This window comes from Vanacampus margaritifer, chromosome 4 (assembly GCF_051991255.1).
Source record: "Vanacampus margaritifer isolate UIUO_Vmar chromosome 4, RoL_Vmar_1.0, whole genome shotgun sequence".
Classification (NCBI taxonomy): domain Eukaryota; kingdom Metazoa; phylum Chordata; class Actinopteri; order Syngnathiformes; family Syngnathidae; genus Vanacampus; species Vanacampus margaritifer.
This window is the reverse complement of record NC_135435.1, coordinates 18,520,131-18,538,174: the sequence shown is the minus strand read 5'-3', so window position 1 is coordinate 18,538,174 and position 18,044 is coordinate 18,520,131. Positions and strand designations below refer to the sequence as shown.

The following is an 18,044-nucleotide window of genomic DNA, read 5'->3' as shown; positions in this document are numbered from 1 at the left end:
TTTATAATTTTTCTTCTGTTTTTCAGAATATTATAAACCCCCCCACAAAAAAAAAATTTTTTCTCAGTTTTGTGGAATTTGTTTTGGAATATTATTTATTTACTTTTTTATATATGTATTGTTTATTTTTTATTTTTACCCCCCACCCCCACCCCCCCCCCAGAAAATAAAAAATAATAACTTGAACCTGATGAGAATGGAATTTGCTATATATGAGTCTTGACAGGCCACAACGTTTCTGGGTCGACTTTCTTTCAGACAGACAAAACGGGAGCTTTTTTGGCAAGATACGTCATCAGAAACAAATATCAAGCATACAAAAGTACACCGTACCTTCTGTGACGCATTGAGCACGCCCGGTTGGGTTCTGGGGCTGCTTTGCTAAATCCAGCAATGGGTATCTTCAATGTGTGCAGGTCTCCGCAGAGGCTCATGGGCCTTCCAACAGGTTAGTGAACCAAAACAGCTACAAAACACACAATCATAGTAAGAACATAACATTGGATTATTCCAATTGAACTATTATAGACAGATCTGAAACAAGCCATCAGGAACAATGTACTCATGAGAAGTTTTGGTTGGTGGACTCATTGAGAGTAAAAGTTGTATAAGTCGTGCAATGCAGTGATTGCACCAAATAATTGCGTGAGCACAAAAGAACGTTTGACACTTTTCAACATGTGAAGCCACTAGATGGCAGCCAGTAACACTCTAGCGCCCTCATCTCATTTCCTTGCAGAAGTTCTTTCTTCAATGCCAAGATCCTTTAAAAAAAAAAAAAAAAAAAAAAAAAGAAGAAGAGGAAGAAAGTCTTTAATTTGTATCAAGCAGCAGGCTCACACTTGCTTCCATAAAAGCTTTTAGCGGGCTCTGAGCTGATGTGGCAGGTGGGTGTGGCTGGCTCATCAGGCCTGACATTTAAGTGCAGTAGTGCTCCAAGCAAACGGGAGTGGAGGATATGAGCAGATAGAGATGACAAGCCCCCCTGCGAGGATGATTGCAGCGGAGTGACAAGGGGAGAGCAAACAACACAAGGTGTCGTCGGGCGAGGGAATGAAAGGCAAAAGAAGGGAGAAGGAGCTTGGAGGAAAAACAAAAACTTTCAACCTTTTAATTGCTAATCCAAGTCTTTTCGTATTTTCCATGTTGTTAATTTCATATTGATTTGACTGAATCTGTTTAAAGGCTCCCCTTTCCTCCACTTAATTTGCTTCTGTTGGGGTTCAAGCCTCAGGTCACATTTACACACTCACGCACACGTCACAACATTCAGTACACTTGTACAGTCGAATGTTAAAAAAAATGTGATTCATTTTTTTTTCATATAATGGGAAAAATTCTTACTGATTTTGTAATTATTTATTTACGAAGGGAATAGCAGAAGAAAATGAACTGTTAACTGTTAGCTTATCCGCTAACTACATAGTTGCAAATTGTTTGACATGACATTGATTTGTCGTGAATGACTTGTTATACAAACACACAATACTACAAATATTCTACTCGTTATCCCAAAGGTGCTTGATTGGGCTTCTTTCTTCTTTTGCCTTTATGGAGTTGCTTTGTGAACTGGGAAAGGGAACTGGCTCACATACAGAGATATTGTATTGTTATTTTAAACAAGGTTAGGCTAAAAGTAGGGATGTGTGAGTACCGATACCAGGTATCGTGTCGGGTCGATGCCGGCCTTATTTCATGGTATCGAAGTGTCTATAATAGGCTACTTTTAAGAATTTTAGCCTATTGGGCAATTATTATTAATTTACTCCAAATAAGATACTCTTGGCTGAATTCAAATACTTTTTTTCTTCTTTGTTTGTCCTTTGCTTAACATTCTAGTGCAAGTCTGGACACTTACACATTTTGACAGGGATCGAGATCCCACCACCGATGGCAGTGGCAACATACACACACACACACAGGTTTGTTTTACTATCTTTGTGGGGCCATCTCATTGACATAATGCATTTCCTAGCCCCTTCCCCTAACCCCAACCATCAAAAATGATTGCCTACCCCTAGTTCTTACCCTAACCTCAACCATTACCCAATTCAAACCTAAACTCTAAAACCATGTCTTGTCCCTCAAAAAGAGGTCTAAACTTGGGGGGGCCCAGTAAAATGGCCCCACATGGACGGGTGGGCCCCACAACTCTGTGAAATCCCAAAATGTTGGCCCCACTATGTAACAAAAACAAGGCCACACACACACAAACACAGGTTTGTTTTACTATCTTTGTGGGGCCATCTCATTGACATAATGCATTTCCTAGCCCCTTCCCCTAACCCCAACCATAAAAAAATGTTTGCCTACCCCTATTCCTTACCCTAACCTCAACCATAACCCAATTCAAACCTAAACTCTAAAACCAAGTCTTGACCCTCAAAAAGAGGTCTAAACTTGGGGGGCAGAAAAATGGCCCCACATGGACGGGTGGCCCCCACAACTCTGTGAAATCCCAAAATGTTGGCCCCACTATGTAACAAAAACAAGACCACACACACACACACACACAAACACACACGCAAGCGCACACACACACGCACACACACACACACACAGAAAGAGTGCCACAGACATCCTGTGGCACTAAAGTCAGACCAGCCACTCGGACATTCACCAAATCAGACGTACAAATCTGCAACAGACGGCCGGTGACAAAGAGATTATCACCATGACAGGAGAAGTGTGTGCAGCTGTGGGTGGTGGCGGAGTGTACGGCAGGCGGTTGGGCGGGGGGGTGGTGGGGGGTACTGGGGAACCTTACTCTTTCCTTACATTGGACTCTTCCATCACAACCAGACTGGAGTTCAAAGTTGTTAAAACAAGCTGAGGCGCATATTTTGTCTTCACTAATATAATAAGGTTTTGTTTTGATTTAAAAACAATATTAAAAACCAAATGGTTAGCACATACAAATTGCAGTTCAAGATTCTAAATTGTCACTAGGTGTGCATGTAACCGGTCTAAGGTTGGGGGAAATCAGCTAGGATAGGCCCAGCACACCCGAAAATAGATGATTTGTCTAATGTTGAATATTTCTGCACAAATTGCAGCAGTAATGATGATAATATTTTATAGCCCAAACACACAAGCACTCACCAGTCAGAGGATAAGTGACGCTGTGAAAGAAAGTCAATTAATCTTTTCGGTGGCAAGCCCCCTCACCCTTCCTCTACCCTGCTTAAAAGCTTAATTTGCCTCCTATGGAGAACAGATACAAACACCATTAGTGAGATGATGGCAGTATGGAGAAAGGAGCATCTCACAGTTGGATGGGCTGAATGACCCCCCCCCACCCACACACACACACACACACACACACACATCTCCTCAAAAAGTGTCTGTGCATAAATAGGCGACAGCATCTTCCGCTTGGGTGACCTCAAAAAGGTTCTGACTTGATTATAAAAGGTGTGCAACTTTAAAAGCGGAAGTCCGCTTGGGAGCTCTCTGAGGGGTGGCAAAAAGGTCGGCTTAAGTTTAGATTTGGAGCCTAGTGAAGAGCTTTTATACGGGGAGACCATTATTTCCATATCCGAGCCCCCCACCCAACCCGCTGCATGTGTCACATGCGACCCCAGCTAGATAAATGGTACTCATGTGTATTTACGTGCACACGTTTGGGCGTGTGAAATGCCAGTGAGCTTACAGGCTCTGCTTGACTGAGCTCGGCTGGCTATCGGAGCACAATTGGGGGTCTCACTGTGTGAAAGAGGTCAACCCACACACACTCACAGAGGAACCAATAAGGAAGTTTGGATGAACACGCATGAACCCTGTAATATAATCAAAGGCTATGCAAATGAGTTTTCCTCGCAGAAGCATGGAAAGATGCTAGCGTCGATTGCAGTATTTCTGTGCTTGTTGCTTGACATTTCAATTCCAGACTGTTGACAAGTTTTAAAGTTGTGCGCAAATAATGTATGTGCAAAGGTTTCTGGTGTCCCTGCTGTTCTCAACGCAGGGAGCTTTACTTGGGTTAACAAAGTTACAGCTGGAAGAAGGTCAAACTGGAGTGGTGGGCAGCAGGGGCGCAAGTACCGGAAACATCAAGGGCCGGCCCAAAACACAAATAGGCCTACTATTTGTTTGTATGAAAAGTTTATACAGTACAGGGGGGCTCAAAAATCAGGACCAAACCATGAATACAATCGTCCAATCTGGTATTTGGCCAGTTCTGAGGAGAAAATACACCTCTAAAGTTGAAACAAAACTCCAGACTTCAAAAAGTTGTGCACGCTTTCCTTTCTTTTCTTTGGTCCTTCCTCGGGTCTCCTGACGGCCTCACGACTCTGGCTGGAAGTGTTCAGTTTAGGTGAACGGTATGGGATTTTTTAATAGGTTTTAGGTGAACTAATGAATATACAGACACACTCGCACGCACGCACATACACATACTCACCCACATACAAAAAAAAAAAAAAAAGAGAGAGAGCAATGATGATGACATGTCAAATCGGTAAAATTACCGAATGAACAATACTGTGCTCTCTAGAAAAAAAAAAAAGTTGTGCACCCTTAGCGGCGTTTTTTGTTTGTTTTTGTAACACTTATTGGGCGAAGAGGAAGCGAACATGCATCCCAAGACTCTTAGACTCCACCATCGCCACAAAGTCGAGGCACGAGGCGACAACAATCCTTACCATTCCATTGTACATAATACACAACTCCAAGCTAGCTAGCATTTGCTACTGTTGTTTGAGCAAGAAGAGGCAGATAAAAATAACCAGATATAGAAAACATCATTAAAACAAAAACACCTTAATCGATGTGTTTGATCATTAACACACCCAGACTATAAATTTAGACTCCAAATTCCTTCTGTATGTATAGACGTCCACCAATCAAATATAAATGTGGCATATGATGACTAAGCCAATCTGCGTATCAACATATGAGACAGTGTTAGAAGACTATCTTTGTCTTCCGCGTGTTCGTTGTTGTTCGGGTAGAGAGAATGTTGATTATCTGAATACAGACTGGAGATCGGTGAACAGGTCCTTCGAAGGATTTATTTTACAGAATATTCTGGACACAAGCGAGTTTACAGACAAATGGCTGCAGTCCTCTCGCAAGTGTGTCGTTACAGCGGACTCACAGCATTCTTATACTATCTTGAAATACCCTCAGACTTTTTACAGCATATCATCCAATACACATTGACTTCAACTCATGTCAAGTTTTACTACTAGACTTGTGGCAGTTAGCAAGTAGCAACCAACAAACCCCCAAAGATAAACAAGCTAAAAAGTTAGCGTTATCTCCACCTGCCAGACATATTATGGCTAACTGTTGAACTGCACCCACAATGGTTAAAGAAAAGTGTGAAAAAGTGGAGAGAATGGACTTTTGTTAGTAATGTGATTCGTTTGTTCAGGTACTGAGTGGCGGCAATTTCACCTTTTATCCATTGTCATTGTCACCTTTTATCCAAATTAGGTGTAGTTATACCGTTTTCCTGTTATACTATTCACAAGCTGTTGTGTTTCATTCCTCATTAGAAACGTGACGAGCTAAGTACAAATAGTAAAACAGTAAGGAGGAGGAGGATACAGTTGTCTTGTTATACTATTTACAAGATGTTGTATTTTTGTTTTTCCTCCATAAACATGTAACTAGCTAAGTACAAATAGTCAAACAGTAAAAGTAAGAAGTAAAGTACTTAAAATATACTTATTTGGCTCCTTTTTATTTTTGTTTGTTTGTTTGTTTTTGTAAGTATAAAATCTGAAACGTACAAAAAGGTACAAAAGTAACGTTTTATTCCATTCCCATTTTAATAACTCGAGAGCTAGCTAACGTTGACGTCGATGCTATCTAAACAACGTTGTGACCCGATTCACAAATTATGCTGAATTGGCTAATGCCTAATAATTGAAAAAGGCACGTTATTTGAATGTAACTCTTGAGATTTAATGCAGAATTTTTTAAATGTTTTTAGGCTGGCAAATGTAATGCTATTTCTTTTTGGAGCCGACACCTTTGAATCTATTGCAGTCATCGTTAATGCTACCTGGTTACCGTTCCCCCAAGTTTTTACTGATACCAACTGACTTCTTTAAGTCATACATTGTCATCCATGGACGGTGACGTTACAAGCCTATGACAAAGTAAGCAGTAGAAAGTAGGACTACAAATATCTGTTTGTTTTTTACCTCAAAAATCTACTTCAGTACAGAAACAAAGAATTTGTACTTCATTACACCCCAGTAACCCCAGTGTGGGAAGATGGATTAGTTTGAAGCGTGCGTTTGCTGGTTTGCTCACATGATGTGTAAACAAACATTTTGTCCCAGTTAGCTCGGTCCCAGTCGGACCAAACATATTTGGCATTGGTCCATTGATGCTGGTGGTGCGTGCGTTTGGGCCACAGCGGTAAACATACTGTACAGACGCATATTGTACACGGAGTAGGCTGGCATATGTTTGCGCCGCAGCCAGGGGGATAGCGTTCTGCTGCTGACACTGGGCCTGTTTGCCTGGTGTGCCCCTTTCTGCACCAGTAGAGCTGGCACAGCCTACTGCCTCTGCCCGGCCCTCTCGCAGGGCGCCAGCTGGGCGCAACCAGGAGAGGCCCTGCCGAGAGAGGAGCGAGAGAATGCAGGTCAGCTGTGACAGTGGGACACGTGTTTAAGGACAGAGGTTCGCACCTCAGTTGAGGGGTGTAGAGCAGGGTTGATTTAGGGGATGCAATCTGGCCTGAATAACAGTCAATCAATCACAGGGCTGACACATACTGAAGATACAGTCACACTGGATTTTGCTAAAGAATTTTTTTATCAATAATCTTGAAAAATTGACAAAACTAGGCAGTGAGCAAAAGTTAACATAAAATAATTCAACATGCACTGGATTAAAGTCTTTAATTTTGTGAGTCATGGCTCTCAGCCTCAAATACCTGTTTTGCCTATTTTGAACTGAAAATTCAAGATGAAATTGAATTTACAAAAAGAAAGCATTCGTCAGGAAACTTAAACCAGTCCTGAAATGTGGACATAGTTCCAAAATTACTCCAACAAAACCTGACAAACAAATCTTGGCACACGTCAGACTCATCATTCTATGGAAGAAGATCAGGGCCAGTGGAGAGAGAAAGAACAAGTTTGGCAGGATTCTGACTTTAATCTCAGAATTCTCACTTTAAAGTCAGAATTCTCACTTCAAAGTGAGAATTTTCACAATTCTCACTTTAAAGTTAGAATTCTGACTTTAATCTCATTATTCTGACTTTAAAGTCAGAATTCTGACTTTAATCACATAATTCTCACTTTGAAGTGAGAATTCTGACTTTAATCTCATGATTCTGACTTTCAAGATAGAATTCTGACTTTACTCTCAGAATTTTGACTTTAAAGCAAGAATGATCACAATTCTCACTTTAAAGTGAGAATTCTGACTTTAATCTCATGATTCTGACTTTCAAGATAGAATTCTGACTTTACTCTCAGAATTTTTACTTTAAAGCGAGAATTCTCACAATCCTCACTTTAAAGTGAGAATTCTGTGATTAAAGTCAGAATTCTGTGATTATAGTCAGAACTCTGTCTTTAATCTCATTATTTTGACTTTAAAGTCAGAATTTTGACTTTAAAGCGAGGATTATCACAATTCTCACTTTAAAGTGAGAATTCTGACTTTACCCTCAGAATTCTCACATTTAAATCAGAATTCTGAGAATAAAGTCAGAATCCTGCCAACCTTTTCTTTTTACTCTTCACTGGCCCTAATCCTCTTCCGTATCATTCAAAGGGCAATTCTAGCTAAAACGACTTGCCTGATTTGTGCATTTTTCATTGGCCCATTCTTTGCACATGTGACAACTAACCCCAAAAAGACCAAGACATATTGCCCCAAACTGCCATTTTAGCTAATACTCTATAGTCTAGTCTAGTATAGCTCTATAGTTTAACGTTATCTTAAAACAGAGAAATGACTGAGCCATGATAGGATGCCATGGACTGCCGCTAGAATTTGTATATAGATGGCGTTTGTTTTCAAATGTATAAAGTTAAAACATTTCACTTTGGTTGTGCAAAATGGCTAACTGATGCTCATCTCAGGTCACAATACGTCTCTCAGACAGGACATCACCTATGACCATATAATAAAAAATAAATTAGTATTACACTTTTCACTTGCGCCTTGGTGGAGATGATAATTGCAATGTGACAACTTACCCCTACAGCCCCAGTCACTCCCATTGATTTATAACACTGTGAAAATCAACTTTTTGAAAAATGATCTTTGTAAAAATTACCCCCCAATGGCCCCATCTTATCCCTTTAATTTCATTTAACATATAAAAACAGTGGCATAACAAGAATAGCCAATAGACGGCGTGACCTGGAAGGGCATTGTCACGGTGTTGTAGCCTTGTTTTTTTTGGGCCGGATTGTTCACATCTGGTTAGCAACAAAAGTTAAAAAGAAGGAACTGGACAGAAGACAAAAAAACGGCTAACAACACAGCATTCCATCGTCAATAAGACATGCTAGCAACGTAGCAGTTGAAGCTAAAACAGGTTCTGCGCACGCTCACGCCACTCCATGACAGTTTTATGGGAATCATTGTTTGCTAATTTATCAAATAATTAATTTACTAACAAAACCGACAAATGTGGCAATAACCTATTTTCACATCAATGACATGTAGCATTTATCAGTGTATCATGTCCACCATGTTTATTGAGTGTGTTGCCATTTTTTTTTTTACTACAAGTCAAAAGTTAGCCACAAGTATGCTAATGTTCTTTGCTAATGTTTTCTTTTATGTTTTCCAAGTCCAACAGAGGCTGCGTGAACATTGCAGGGCCTTAGAAATCAAGCTCAGAAATCAATAGAGACGGCACGACACCATGAGAGCATATAAGGGCCTGAACACAACACACTCTCGCCTCCCTCTCCTCCTCGCCCCGCAGACACGGTGCAAGCGCCCCACCTCGCCCCGCGCCGTCCACGGGCGCTGGCTCCCTGGCTGGGGCAGCCTGGCACAGCTGCAGCGGGAGCCGTGCTGTCACTAGCAGTTAGGCTGACAGCCACTCACACTTCATAATGTCCCTCTCACAGGTCAGCGAGCGACAAGCTGGGTCACCTCGCTCCAGCAGGCAGCCCCAGGGGGAGCAGAATGCCCCCCCCCCCCCCCCACACACACACACACACCTCCACCACGGCTACTGTCTCCCCCCCCATAAAAATACCCCCCCGACTATCTTCCAGCCAGACAAGAGGGGGCAGGTGGAGGAGAGAGTTGTGCTGGAGCTGCAGGAGTCTCTCAGAGAGGAGACTGGGGTCAAGTCTAGGGTGCGTAAAGCAACACTTTTGGTGGCGGTCAGTCTGAGCTGCTTGGATGGACCTCAGAAGACATGATGATGTAGAGCAAGTCGGTAAAAAAAAGACAAACTACTCGATTGAAACTTAATGGCAAACGTGTTAAAAATATAAATTCTGTGCTAAGCATAATATATATACTTTCTCTATATAATCTCTCTCTCTCTCTCTCTCTCGAACGTCCATGATAAAATATCCATGCACGTCTGATTCATTCGTTTTAAAAATTCAGAAGTGTTATTTAATGACAAGTAAAAAATATTTACACTACTAATCATCCTAAATGTTAGTGGTTCCCAACTACACAAATATCTCATTTCAAGAGGAAGAACCTTACAGAACTGGGCAGTTTGTTCAAAAGCGAGGGAATTGATCTCAGTCATCAATTTTTGGGATTTATTGATTTCCACTGATTTGTAACGTGCCTGATAGTAGGGCTGGGTTTTTTAAATATTGAATAATCAATATCGAATCGATTTTCCTTTCCAAGCCTGATATCGATTTATGAAACCATGAATCCATTATTTTATATATCTCTTTTTCACATTAATTCTTAAGAAAATTTTTTTTTTAAAAGCCGATTTTTTTTTTGTATCTTACTGTTTTCCTGAAATGTACTGTTTACATGAATTTAAAAGTATTTTCTTACATTTATGAAATACCTGACTTATTGCACATTAAGACAATTCAGTCTTTTTAATTTATATCTACAATTATTGAACTAGATTATGATAATATTTTCATCTCATGCTTGCAGATGTCAATGTTTGTCTAACACTTACTTTCATTAATATACTAAATCATTTCACCAGTTACTGCCTCCGCAAACTTTACTTTGGAATTTAATATTTGTGGAGTTTTAATCATGTCCTTGGCATTTAAGAAGAATTGGTGTGCCGTAAGTAATTGATATCGGACTGAATTGAAACAAAGTAATGCTATCACTATTGAATATTTTTAGAATGTATTAATCTATCGATTATTCATTTTCATTTTGCATTAAAGTGTATTACAAAAGCATTTTTTTTCTTGATTACTATTCATTAAATATTAATTAATTGATTTAATTTTTGTACTTTGTATTTGTATTGTGTTTAAAAAAAAGGGGGGGGGGGATTGATGTTGTACGATGTGACGGTTTGGTCATTGCTTTCCAAAGTAAAAACAGATGTTTGAAAATGTCTAATTTTGATAAACACAGACAATTTTAAATAAAAAAATAACGGTTCCAAACAATTACTCGATGATTAAAATAGCTGTCGATTAATTTGATTATCAATTAATGTCAATTAACCAATACATTTTGACAGCTCTAAAGCGAAGCGAAATCAAATCTGAAAAAAATCTAAATCGAATTGAACTGAACTCTCGAAATCAAATCCACTGAGGAAATTAGAATTGATACCCAGCCCTATTATAGATAAATGTGTTGTTCTTTTCATTCTCCATGAAGAAGAGAGGATGTTTTGATATAAGCTTTGAGAGCAACATATGGTCACCATGACTGCCAGTCGACTGCTAATATGAGCATTTCCTTTACTCCTAACTTCATTGTGAGCCTTTGCCATTTAGTCCACCCAAATGTCACATCAATAAACCTTCTGACCTTTAATAATAAAGCTCCTATTTTTCATAATGAAAGCCATCGCTGAAGATGTCATATCTTGAGAGACAAATGTGTTCAAGGAGCACCTCCAGTGACAAACAACAATTTGTACAATAGTTTGCTAGTTCGCACGCTCACCAAACGACAAGTTAAGCATGTGATTTGAGGACTCGGAAGCTAATTGGACGCAATGGCTGCATTTGGCTTCAGCTGTGAGCGAGAGGCCCTCACACCTCGCTCGCGTTATTCAAACAGTCACGCCCTGAGAGCGCTGCCTAATTCACTGAAGGTGCGCACACAGCCACTGAACAATGTGTAGCAATTAATTGCGCCTGCCCTCCCACATCTGGCGCCGCGGCGTGACCCCGCCTCTGCTGCGCCCCCGTGTCGCCCAGGCCGCGGCGATTTCACACGTAGAGGACCCCAATGAAACGTGAAAAGAATACGTGGCATTGTTAAATTGCATTAAAGTGTTTAAAACAGTAGAGGCGCGCCTCTGCTCGCATCTCACTGCAGAGGTAACAAAGCAGGAAGTGAACCCAGTCGCTTACAAAACACGCGTTTCCATAACGGGAACATTTCATCATCATGCTCACATCAATCAAAGTGCAACTCAAGGACAGACATGAATTGGATGCAACGCAGCTCACTTAATAACAAAATACTTTTACTCTATTACAATTACTTAAATACGGAAGAGGATTAGGGCCAGTGAATAGAAAAAAAAGGTTGGCAGGATTCTCAATTTAATCTCAGAATACTTTAAAGTGAGAATTCTGACTTTAATCTCAGAAGTCTCACTTTATCACTTTAATCTCCAAATTCTGACTTTAAAATGTGAATTCTGACTTTATTATCAGAATTCTCACTTTATCACTTTAATCTCAGAATTCTCACTTTAAAGTAAGAATTCTGATTTTGTGACATAAGAGCTATGAATCATGGGGGGAAGTCAGAAAGTCAGAATTCTGAGAATAAAATGAGAATTCTCACTTTAATCTCAGAATTTTGGCTTTAAAGTGAGAATTCTGACTTTAATATCAGAATTCTGGCTTCAAAGTGAGAATTCTGACTTTAATATCATAATTCTGACTTTAATATCATAATTCTGACTTTAATATCAGAATTCTGGCTTCAAAGTGAGAATTCTGACTTTAATATCAGAATTCTGGCTTCAAAGTGAGAATTCTGACTTTAATATCATAATTCTGACTTTAATATCATAATTCTGGCTTTAAAGTGAGAATTCTGACTTTAATAACAGAATTCTCACTTTAAAGTGTGAATTCTGACTTTGTGATGTAGAGTTTTGAATTGTGTGTGAGTGTGTGTTTGGGGGTTGGTGGGAGTCAGAATTCTGAGATTAAAGTGAGAAATCTAATCCTCTTCCATATACTTAAGTAATTTTTGTGATAAAGCATACGGTAATTCTCAGAGTACTGTAGTTTTAAGGCAAACATACTTTTTACTTTTACTTGAGTATTTATGGAGGGAAGAAACACTACTTTACTCCATTACAATAAGCAAGATTCCATGCGCTACTTGCAATCTATTTTGTTTTGTCAGTAAGACGTTTCATACGACAAAACTAGGCTCAATAGACTTTAATCTCACTGCACACCTAGAACTATAATTTGAATAATACAAACGTAACATTTCATTAACATGCTGACAAAAACATACATTATATTAGGGAATAAAAGGAAGAAAACGTTTTTTTTTTAGTAATGTTATTAATTTATTCTTGTGACATTATATGTTTGTTTTTATAATATTACAACTTTGTTGTAACAATATGACTTAATTCATGGGATTTTCTATGTTGTTGTTTTTGCTGTTTTAAACTTAACTACTACTCTTTTGTAGTATTTACTTCACTGTTTTAAAAGTTAAACTCAAGGGGGACCCTTGGAGTGACTAAAGATTCATTTTGATAAAGATTATTCCTTACAGCTACACTCTTAACAACCATGAGAGGCTAATGCTAAAGAAGTGTATCAGTCATTTGACGACTCACTGGCTTTTCCAAATTTGATCTACACCCCTCCCCTTCCCCAAATCATAAGCGGCACCACCTCAGTCTCTCGCTCAGTGTGCGCCACTGTGACCGTCACCCCGCTGCAGGGCTCCGGAGATATTTCAGACATATGTGGGGAATCAATCTTAGAGCACAGTGAAGAAAAACATGGAATGTCATTGAGCAATAAGTATGAAGCCTGTCAGAGGTGCAGCTCGCAGCATAGCCTACGGCCGGTCGGGCCCCTCGCAGTGTCCCAGTGAGAGGACTCGTCAGCTGCCCCCCTCCATCTACACTGCACACATGCACGCACACACACTACTGTCTTCACGAGGACACATCAGTGGCACGATGCATTCCGCATCTGAGTGACACATTGTAACGCTAAACCTAAAAATTCAATTTAGAATGAAACTTGATCATTGTAATGCCAAGCCACCAACAAAGGTCGTCGCATGACCTCACAAGTATGTGGGATCCTTTTGTACCCCATAAATGCAGTGAGAATTCACTTGTACCAAATGCATGCATGTGTACATACATATACTGTAAATACACACATATGTTTTGATACAATCTTGACTCAACTTTCCCCTTATCTGTTACACATTTGTCATTTTATTGTTGTTATAGCTACTGTCGTATTGTATTGTTAGTGTACTACGCGTAACGTGTTTATGGTATTGAAATGAAAAGGTCAACGATTCGTCTGCCTTTGTGCAAAATTATTACATTGTTATTGCAATGTTATTACTATGTTATTACATTTGTTCCTTAATTTCTATATCAATTATATCCATCAGTCAGTCATCCATCAATTAGTCATCCACCCATCATGGTAACTGTATTGAACCTTGGTTCAACTTTGTATTTGTCTTATACGTACAGTATGTGTCATGTGTTAATAGATCAAACCTATCTGTCCCTATGTAAGAAAGTCATGGATAACTGGTTAGGGTTAGGTTGCAGGTCAAGGGTCCTTCCTTCCTTCCTTCCTTCCTTTCTTCCTTCCTTCCTTCCGTAATGATTTCAGGGTGAACCGGATAGTGGATCCCACAAACGCAGAGACACAAAGGGTAAGATTGACAAATTTATTCTTACACAGCTGGGAGTAACAACACAAGCGCTGGACGAAGCCAGGAGAAAAACTATTACCAAAAGCTGCAAGGAAATAATCAATCTATCTATCTATCTATCTATCTATCTATCTATCTAGCTAGCTAGCTAGCTATCTAGCTATCTACCTAGCTAGCTATCCGACTAGCTAGCTAGCTATCCGACTAGCTAGCTAGCTATCTTACTAACTATCTAAAATACTACAAGGATTTGTGGACATGTGATTGTTATTATTGTTGTGACATTGGCAGAGGTACCACAGACAGGGCATAAAGGCGAAATCCACTCGATGGCTTTGAGGGGGCAAGAATGAGATAAAGGGCAAGAGGAAGAGAGCGGCCCAGCGCAGACAGACAAGTGAAGGCAAGCAGAAGCGGATGCAACAAGATGTCACGATTGATGGGTCATTACACCCAAGTAAGCATGCAACACTAGCTGGCCCCCTCATCACATTTTCTCGTTTTGTTTAAGCACTCTAACAAGGGACAACTACAATTCTCACTATCCTCACTCTAACCCTAATTGGTGAACTTACGCTCACTCACATAAACATGTTTAGGTCCTATAATGAGGCTGGGTGCTGCATATCACATCAGGGCATCAACCGGCACAAATCAGGTAAATCTAGTTAGAAGTGCTCACACTTTACAGCACATGCATCCGGGATTTGTCTCACAGTTGCGCCCCATCCTGTTGCTCATTATCATGACTGCGAGGCTGCATCTGCACGAGGGCCCCACAATTGATGGCACATCAGCCGGTCCGGGATATGAGCTCAAAAAGCGACACTAATCTACAAATCCCAGTGGTGTGAGAATTTGATGGTAAAGCTCAACCATTAGTTGCTTCAAGATCACGTATTAGTTGGCGACAACGCACGCGGTGTCCATCTTGAAGTCGAGTTGTTTGGGATAAAATATGGGTAGAACTTCTGATGCGGTAAAAAAAAAAAAAAGTTGGAAATTTGTGCATAATTTGTTTGAGACATAGATAAGCGTGTTGAATATTTGATTTGAAGCAATGATGATGACATGTCAAATCGGTAAAATTACCGAATGAACAATACTGAGCTCTCCAGAAGAAAAAAAAAAGGAATATTTGATTTGAGATGCAGGAATGGAACAGGAAGAACTGCTCCTCTTTTTATTTCATCTACTGAATTCAACTTTTGTCATAAAAAATCTATATAATTTAAGAAGGTGATATTTTTGTGATTATGTAATATGTAGGCAGGATTGGGGAGCAATGGAAATAATGGAAGACATGAACCGACATTACAAAAACTATATATATATATATATATAATATTTTGAATTTTATGCAAAATCAGCGATCGACTGTAATGTCTTAATTTGGTCGATCGACCAATGATGTCATTGATTGGCTCCTCGATTTTAAGACATTACATGTAATAAGCAATATTTATCAGTGCTTTTATTGAAGAAGTTTTGGGGTTTCACATTTTTTTCTCCCCATGCATTTTAATTGCCGTCAATTATATGTGGGTTTTCGCTACTGGTGGGCCGGACCAGTCACAATCCCTCGCACATAGTGGCAGTTGACTGTAGAGTAAATATAAAATGTGATCGGTGATCGGTCATTGATTTTATTTTTTCAAACTCACTGATCAGCCAAAAAATCCTGATCGTGTCAAGCTTAATAAAAACTGTATTCCATTACAGTTACAGAAAAAAAACATTATCAGATTAGAGGTACATTTAATACAAATATATTTTGTATTTATATTTATTTTTATTTTCTCTTAATTAGCATATTTGATTTTGGAGTTATCCAAAAATAATATAACGTTATCAAGTTACAATACTTTAATATTATGGTAATTGGATTATGTAACAGGTTAGCCAGTAACTGTACCGGAATATAATTTCAAAGTAACTCTCCCCTGTTGCTTCAAGTGGTGCTATTCATTAGCTTGTCTATTGCATTTTTCATTATGTGTTAGCAATAAGCTAACAGACCTTAAAGCAGCTATTTGGTTATAAATACACAAAGTGTAATTATTTTAAGTATTGTTTGACAGTGAATTTAAAAACAAAAAATAAATAAGCCACCACTCGCTTTGTTGTTATAGTGACCTTTGTCGCAGCAGTCATTTTGACTTTACTTACTGCTTATGTTTTTTTCCTCTGTTTTCCATATGAACGCGAGAATGTGCTAACAAGCGGTGTTTTGTCACACAAAGTAAAGCCATCAGTGCATGCAATCGGCAACAATTGGAATAGAAACATTGTCATCCAGGCGTGAGCTTCTCCATCAATGAAATAAAGCAACCTATTTTAATGTTGTCAGGAACGTGTGGGGGGGGACCCAGAGGGAGTTCACATCAGCTTCCATGTGCACATTTAGACCAGCGAGTGGAACTAAAACCTGGCCCGCCAACCAACACGCTTTGCCTCCATTGGTAGCAGCAATAACAACCAAATTAGCCACGCGCACGCAGGCGTCATCGCGCGGAGCTGATAGCGCTGAGCTCCGGGGCCCAGTAAGTTGCCCCGGGTTCGCCGTGGTCCAATGGACCACTGAATTGAGACGCGACTACGAGCCATCACGCAGCCCCGGACTCCACAGTGTGAAATTAGACTTGGGTGTGAAAGTGGAAAACGCAAATCAGCATGAGGTTGAACGGCGCTATCCAGATTCCTCGCCTGTCTCATTCCCGCACCTCAACACTGTCAAAGTCAACAAAGAAGAAAATTGTTCATGCTCACATTTGTGTCGCTTTCTTTGTCATGACTAATGTGCCATCTTTGACTCGGTTTTGTTGAAATACACTTTTCTTTTAACCTAACCTGAATTATTAAACCATACTCGTGTCAGGCAGGATACGATCAACAGAGAAGTGCTTTGTGACAGTGACAAAGAAAATTTAGCTTTCACCAAAAGTTGTTTTACACCTTTATAAAGGTTGGATACTAGCTTACACTCACAAACTTGAAATAGGGATTTTGAAAATAGTTGCTTGTCATGCTTGTTTGCTTGCTGAGCCCTGCTGAGGTGTCTTTGAGCAAAAAAAACCTCCAAAAAGATTATTTGCATTTATATACTAAATAAAAATATAAACGGTAACACTTTTGTTTTTCCTCGACGATCCAAAACTTTCTCTACATACACAAAAGGCCATTTGCCTCAAATATGGTTCACAAATCTGTCTTAATGAGCATTTCTCCTTTGTCGAGATAATCCATCCCACCTCACAGGTGCGGCATATCAAGATGCCGATTAGTATGATTGTTGCGCAGGTGTGTCTTGGGCCACTCTGAAATTTATTTCTCAACCATAAGCTGTCTCCAAAGGCAAAAAGCCGCCCGGAAAGCAATCGGTGTGCATAACCAAATATTTTCTACACAAACAGTCTCAGGGAAACTCATCTGTAAAGTCGTCGTCCTCATCGGGGTCTCGACCGCAGCTTGTCGGCACAAACGACTTGGTGGGTGAACGCTCACAGTGGATGGCGTCTGGCGCATTGGAGAGGTGTTCTGATTTGTTCTTGAGAACAATCTGATCAGCTCTATGCGAAGGAGATGCGTGAGGCAAATGGTGGTCACACGAGATACGGGCTGACAATCTGACAAACAAGAAAAAAATGGCCTTTTAGTGTGGCCAGTCAATCATGCTGTCTAATCAGCATCTTGATATGCCACACCTGTGAGGTGGGACTTTTGCCTTGTCGCCCTGCTTCCATAGGAAATGAATTGAGAGCGAGCATTAGACCGCTTTGTGAACAAATATTTGACGGAGATGGACTTCTGTGTATGTAGAAAAAGCTCATGAAAAATGGAAGCATAAAACAAAACAAATGCGTTTATATTTTTAGGGGTGTCAAAATTAGTGCGTTAATTTTTTGTTGATTTAAAGTTCCTTTAACGCCACCATTTTTTTTTTTTACGTGCGATTAATGACTTGGAAAGCCTGTACTGTCGGAAGTCCAGTCGCAACGCAGCAGACACGTCCACAT

At 39.8% G+C, this 18,044-nt stretch overlaps 1 long non-coding RNA gene across 2 annotated transcripts in view; it reads right to left on the bottom strand.

Annotated features, from left to right (window-relative positions):
* The window catches only part of LOC144050472 (uncharacterized), a 49,203-nt gene that overhangs the window by 7,361 nt on the left and 23,798 nt on the right, over nucleotides 1-18,044 (bottom strand). For both annotated transcript variants that reach the window (XR_013293854.1, XR_013293853.1), the window contains one exon: nucleotides 334-466. This is a non-coding gene — a long non-coding RNA (uncharacterized LOC144050472). The remainder of the gene's footprint in view (nucleotides 1-333; nucleotides 467-18,044) is intronic.